We start from the raw sequence: 7371 nt of genomic DNA on the forward strand, positions 1-7371 counted from the left end.
CTTTTTTCAACGAACTTCTGACCACCACTACGGCAAAATCATCTCCCTCTGGTTTGGTTTCCGTCGGCTCCTGTTCCCACGGTGACCACTAGCACAACCTCTGCCGCATCACCGCCCTCGACATTCTCTCCACCCAGCGAGTCCACTCTTTCTCTGGAATCCGAAGCGACGAGACCAGGCGCTTGATTCGCAGGCTGGCTAGGAACACGCGCCAGGGTTTTGCTCGCGTGGAGATAACTTCCATGTTCAACGACTTGACCTACAATAACGTGATGAGGATGATATCCGGAAAGAGATTTTACGGAGAGGAGACTTACATGAAGAACATGGAGGAAGCCAGGGAGTTCAAAGAAACCGTGGCGGAGAACGTGGCGGAGATGCTGCAACTCATGGGCTTCAACTCATGGGCTTCGATAAGAAGGCCAATTAGTTTCTTAAAATTCTTTATTAAAATATATTTTAAAATTTGAGAAATTAACATGTGAATTACAAATTATTGAAATATATGTCTTAAAATACTGTTATATTAAAACAAAAACCATAAGAACATTTTACAAAGATACTATAATTTAGTTGCGTAAAGTAAAATAAGATCCAATCAATATACTGGTGATTATAAGTTTTATTCACCAAAACTAATTGTAACATCCCAAAATACAGTAATCACCATAAATCAAAATTAATTACATTTAACAGTAAACAATGCAGTCTTTACTCTAAGATTAAAGTTCAAAAGCCAAAACGCTTTAGCTATAGAATTCAACACACTAAGACCAGAATAATAGAAGCTGGGACGAACGGTTTTACAAAATTAATAACCGAACGTCAGAATTTAAAGCTAGCATCTAAAATTTCTAATAATAAGAACGGACGCTCTACGTCTCTGCTGTAACTTCCACTTCAACTAAGCTTAGCGTCATCCAAATTTTCTTCTTCCAGCATTTCTTCAAGTGACGCACCTCCATCTGCTCACATCCACACGGATGATCATTGCAAGGACAGGACGAACGTACATAGACAATTAGACAACACAAGGAAAACGAAAGGGTAAGCTTATATAATTTAATTCATACATCAACATATACATTTAACATTTCAATTCACACACAACATGTAACCTAACATATAACAACATAGAACTATATATATATATACTAGACAGACTGTCCGGACTGTATGAATCTGTGTAGCTACAGGCGTCCTTGCACCCGGGTGATGTAGTAACTGTAATAATCACATCAGCTGCCACCTGAGGTTAGTCCGTTCTTACGTCGCCCATGTTAACTTATGGACTAAGGACCTCCTGCCATTCCCACACATGAACTACTCTCCTCTACATGAAGATGAGTGTCACGGAATATCAGGATGGACCAAGCCAGCATTAGCATGCCCACAGTCATACTTTACCAATCCAATATTCAACATATATGAGACGTTCCTCCCTGGAACGCTCGTCCAAAATCCAATATCATAATATCACTCCATATAGTGTTCACACTTTAAGTTATCATATTTCATCATCATTTACATCTTTAGATTTAAGAGCATAAAATGACGAAGTTCAGTCCTCTGAAGAACTAGGACGAACGTCCAGAGAAAAGTACTGAATGAACGGAGAATTATATAAAGAACGTTACTATCTATTCGACCAGTTAAATGAACTGGCTCGTTTTGAAAGTGCACTGGTACTTAAAGAAATTTCATTATGAAGACCTTAGACCAGATCAAATGTAAGAAGGAGGGTCAAGAATATTTAGAACTATTTTTGTAGTACTTCGCATACGGAAAACGGATGCCAGTAATTGAACGAACATAAGGAAAAGTGAATATTTTAATGCTTGAACGAACGCTATTTTATCCAAGTGGTTATTCAATAATACGAGAGCTTGGTATAAGACTGAGCACCGCTGATGACGAACACTAGGTAGATGACCGAGCACCAATTATGACGAACGCTTGGTACAAGACCGAGCGCTACTTAAGACGAACGCTTGGTATAAGACCGAGCGCTATTTTGGACGAACGCTTGGTATAAGACCGAGCGCTATTTAGGACAAACGCTTGGTTTAAGACTGAGCGCTATTTGGGACGAACGCTTGGTTTAAGACCGAACGTTACTTATTTTAATGTTTAAAGTATTTATATACAGCTGAGCTGAACCGAACGCTCAGACATAGTAATTCAAATGGGGACGTTCGTTCTCGATCAGAGTTCTTTCCAAATGAAAGAATTCCATTCTAAGTCATTTTCAGGGAACCGAACGGTATAAGACCGTACGATGACGAGCGTAATTTATCATAGAGAGAATTACCATATTCAGATTTTTCAACTATAACAGATTCCAGATTTCAACATTTCAGCTTATACTTTATACTTCATATAAATTTCAATTTATAAACTTTATAACAATCATTTTAAATAATTCATATTCAACATCATCATACAGATTTATTTCATACACCATAAATATCCATGTTCATAATCATACATCTCAACCATCATCCATCAATGCATTCATACTCATACTGCATACATACATTCTTTCATTCATCAACATGCATACGTTTTCAGCAACATACAACAGCGTATGAATTAAATCAATAAGCTTCCCTTACCCGGATTCGTACTGCAACTTCTCCTAAACTTAAGATTTGTGGCTTCGTCCAACTAACGTTTTTCTACCCTCAATGGTTACTTATCTCTTCCAAATCAAATCTAGCCACAAGAAAATCGAAACATTTAGACTACACACTTGCATGCAGCCAAAACTTAACTTTTCAGGAAATCTAAGAACGAATAACTAAGGAAGACACTTACCAGCTTCAGCTTCTGAAACCGAACGGTTCTTCTTGAAGCCCTTGTCACCAAGAGTCCTTCTATGGTGTCGGAATCGTGATCGGAGGAGATGAGACGGTGGTGATCTTAGAGAGGTGGGGGAATCGTAGAGAGAAGGAGGAGAGAAAAGAATTCTCCAGAATTATGAGAGGAGTGTGCGTGTAGAGAGAGATAGATGAGTTTTTCTGAGAATGCATGCTTTGTTTCCAGTGCCGAACGAACGTCCGCTCCTCGTCAGCCACGTGCATTCCACTAACACTTTCCAGACTCCTCTCGTCGTGACACCTGGCGTTCGTTAGTGAACTGTTGCGCTCTCCGAGTGACACGCAAACTGCACTGCGTTCCCCACTCCAGACTCCATGCAGCGTGACACCTGGCGTCCGCTGTTGGAATGCTTCTTCCTGCTGCTACCACGTACGCTGTTGAGGTGTCTTCGTTCTCCAGCTGCCACGCGTACTCCAGCGTACGTTATTTTCCAGGGTCTTACATTCCCTCCAACTACAAAAATTTTCGTCCTCAAAAATCCAGGTATAGTAAAGGGTAGACGGGGTACTTTGTCCCTGCTTGCAAGTCTTCAACTTCTTTCGTAATGTCGTCATTCTTCTCGTTCCAGACCACTCTTACCCATCTGATGGATTTTCTCTTGAACACTTGGTTGGGGTATCTCCAATACATACTGGTTGGATCTATACAAATCGGTATCCTTAAATACGAGCGTGTTCTAGCTCTAGCACATCAGACGAGTCTCCAATATACTTCCAGAGTGGTGATGCGTGAAAACTAAATGATGATTAGCTAATTGAGGAGGCAATGATATCTTCATACGCTACCGTCCCAATGCGTCTACAATCCAAGAACCTTCGGCAGCAGCTTCCTAGGACAAGTGACTTCGTCCCACACGCACGTCTTTAGCAATTCTTCAATGTTGACTGGTTTCAACTATAACGAACGGTTATGTTTGGGTAAGGATTAAATGTTTATGGGGAGATAGTAAATTACAGGAGAACCCTGAAGTAAGGAACCAGCAGATGACTTTTAAATAAAGAGACATTGGCTTTGAAAGGTTAACCGATCGGTAACATAATACCAAACGATAGAAATTATTATTAGGAAGAGTCACAAGTTTTCCAAGAGGAAAAGAATTAATATAGAAGTATTTTACTATTGGATTAGAGTGTGAAACGGATAAACAAAAGCAACAGATGAGAGAAAAACATAAAAGATTAATCTGAATATCCCGGAATAAATTGATTATCGAAAACCAAGACAAGTATATATATATATATAGCAAATCCAAGTAAAGGGCATAAATGACGAACGTTAGAGAACGAACGAAACCGAGCAATCAAAAGACCAGAACGTTCGTTCAAAACCGAACGATTAGAGGAAAGAATGTTTGTCCAAAATGGATCAAACAAAAGCCGAACGGTTAATCAGCAAGGAACCAAATGAAAGAAAAATAATAGTTGGTCTAACAGACAGTTACTGTGTGAAAAAGAAAGTACCGAAAATCGTACTTCATCATTTTCATTAATACCTTCTCAACCGAATTAATTCTGATCCCTTAGGATACCAATTACCGAACGTTAAATTAATATTAAAAAAAAATAGTGAGACCAAGAGGTCTCTCATTTCAGAATAACTCAAATCAAGATAGTAACTAGCGGAGTATGAAAGGAACCGAACACAATACTTAATAGCAGAGATCAATAGAAACAAACGTTACTTTCCAAGTGAACCAGTTTAATGAACTGACGCTTGCGAGTTCAAACATAACACGACTAAGCCTAGACTGAATGTTAAGACTATATACCGAGCGGCATTAGAAATTGACACAGTAGGACGTCCAATGATACCATCCAAATGAAATAGTACGAATAAAACATACATCAATATACTTAACCATTTGTGACTCAATCCTCGAAGGAATCCATTGTTAGTCAAATACTGAACAACTTAGAGAGCGAGCGCTACTCATCACGGACGAACACTCTCATTATATAGGGAATATTTCCGAAATTAGAAGAACCACTTAGTGTAAGACTAAGCACTTTGAACGAGCGCATGGTGTAAGACCTCTAATTGATTCAAAACAGATGTTCGTACAAATATTCAAACGTTTGAATCGTTCTATTCGTCTGGCTGTTCCTCTAGAATGATAGCTGAACGAGTCTTCAACCGGTTGCCCAACTTACTCTTCAATGGTTGCATAAAACCTGGAGATGAATTTAAAAATCTCCACACAAATTGCTACTACAATGTATTCTAAATAATCCAACCACGTCCCTGCTGTCACGTGAAACCCATCCTTATCATTAAATTCTCAAATTGATAATTATAAAGCGAAAGTTCTTAGTCAATCTACTCTCAGCAAGTCTAATAATATTTTAACCGTATGACCGATCGTGAAAGTTAGTCTCCAAGATACTGTCCGTTCCTAACTCAAAATCTTCTCCTTGCTCACTTCCAATCAGTTCTACCGAACGATTCGCTCTCTACTTCCAATTGAGGCCCCTAATAACGTGCGTATCATCACTTAAAATGTTAAGTGCCTGAAACTCTCGACTAACCCAACTCTCGGTTTATCACTGCTTACACACGCCCTAGTATTTTTACTTTGCTCATCCAGTAATTCAGACTTTGAACAATTCTACACACAACTCTTCTTATCCTTAACACTCCTAGCAATGCTCTCAAATGTTTCTTTCGGATTCATCCTTATTGTATGCTAGTAAAACGTGCGTACTACATAACAAAACGTTCAACTCTCTTAACTGATTCTTGGGTTCCATCCACTCTGCAAAAGCTATTTGTAAAAAGTTACTGATGTTAATCTAACACTTAGCATAAGTGTGAAAGCGACTCAATTTTTACTCTAAGTAGATAGCCGTGGCGCCGCTTTAGGAAGACTCATCAGTCCAAGCATTTACTATTACCGTTCGGTTACCTTCTTGCTACCGAACGGTCTAACTTAAAAGAAACCGATCGTCGACACACCGTTCTCGTGAAGTATTCTCCTAAGTTAGTCAATTTAGAAAATTACACTCTCACTAATATAATAATAAGCATCTATCTCACTGTCGGATATTAAAACTAATCCAATTGTTGGTGTATACACTATCAGACCGAATAGCCTCCTTATCACAATAATTAAACAGTGTACAGTAGGGCAGTTCATACCGCCAGAAAGTGCAGGTGATGAGCGTACCTGAGCTCGTTGCTTCAGCGTCCGTTAAGAAATAGACTCATCCCACTTGTGCTCGGCCACCTCTTCCTGATTGACCTCTTCCAGCATTTGGTGGCCCCAACACTGCTCGTTCTCCCATGTTGCACTCGTTCTTGACATGTCCGCTTCCCCCACATTGAAGGCAATATTTTGCTTCCACTAGTTGAGGACACGACGATCGGAAGTGTGGTCCTCCACACTTAAAACATTTTATGGTTCTTTGCTGTTCAGACCGATTGGCAGCAACCAAAGGTTGTGCCTGAGAACCACTAGAAGTAGATGGTAATCCAGTACGAGCGTAAGGCGTCCTCCTTGTCCTCCTTGGATTAGTATTATTCCTTGAAGATGTGGTTCCTCTTATTACCTGCTGTTGCTTCTTCATGTGTTGCTCCACTTCTGTCACGTTCTTCTCTAATACGTTAGCTCTCTCCACCTCATCAGGGGGATACTTCTCATTGAACCCAGATGGATGATGTTGGAGGAAACTCTCCAAGTTCCACTCGGTTTCTTTATTCCCAGAGGAAATGGACGCTCCAGAAATATTCCTAGTGATTTCTAGGATCTCCATCAGTTGTCTTTGGGTTACTTCAGAATTGGTACGTGCGGCTTCCAAACTTTGTAAAGCGATCGTAATCTGTTGCACTAATGCAGCGTTCTGCTGTTGAAGCACTTCTATTACTGATTCCCATAATAGCCTATTGTGATCAGATGCATCACGCTCGGTTGGTTGAGTTTGAGGAGGAGGTATTGGTGCCATTAATTCTCTGAGAAGCAGCGAAAACAATCATTAGCAATTTTTTTTTTAAGGAGTTTGAGTCATTCATCAAACGGACTTTGAGCACACAGCACAAGCATAGTATGCTCATAACCTACAGTGTTCCTTAAGGAACAAAACTGCTCTGATACCACTAATGTAACATCCCAAAATACAGTAATCACCATAAATCAGAATTAATTACATTTAACAGTAAACAATGCAGTCTTTACTCTAAGATTAAAGTTCAAAAGCCAAAACGCTTTAGCTATAGAATTCAACACACTAAGACCAGAATAATAGAAGCTGGGACGAATGGTTTTACAAAATTAATAACCGAACGTCAGAATTTAAAGCTAGCATCTAAAATTTCTAATAATAAGAACGGACGCTCTACGTCTCTGCTGTAACTTCCACTTCAACTAAGCTTAGCGTCATCCAAATTTTCTTCTTCCAGCATTTCTTCAAGTGACGCACCTCCATCTGCTCACATCCACACGGATGATCATTGCAAGGACAGGACGAACGTACATAGACAATTAGACAACACAAGGAA

Source organism: Vigna angularis, chromosome 10 (assembly GCF_016808095.1).
Source record: "Vigna angularis cultivar LongXiaoDou No.4 chromosome 10, ASM1680809v1, whole genome shotgun sequence".
NCBI classification, from domain to species: Eukaryota; Viridiplantae; Streptophyta; class Magnoliopsida; order Fabales; family Fabaceae; genus Vigna; species Vigna angularis.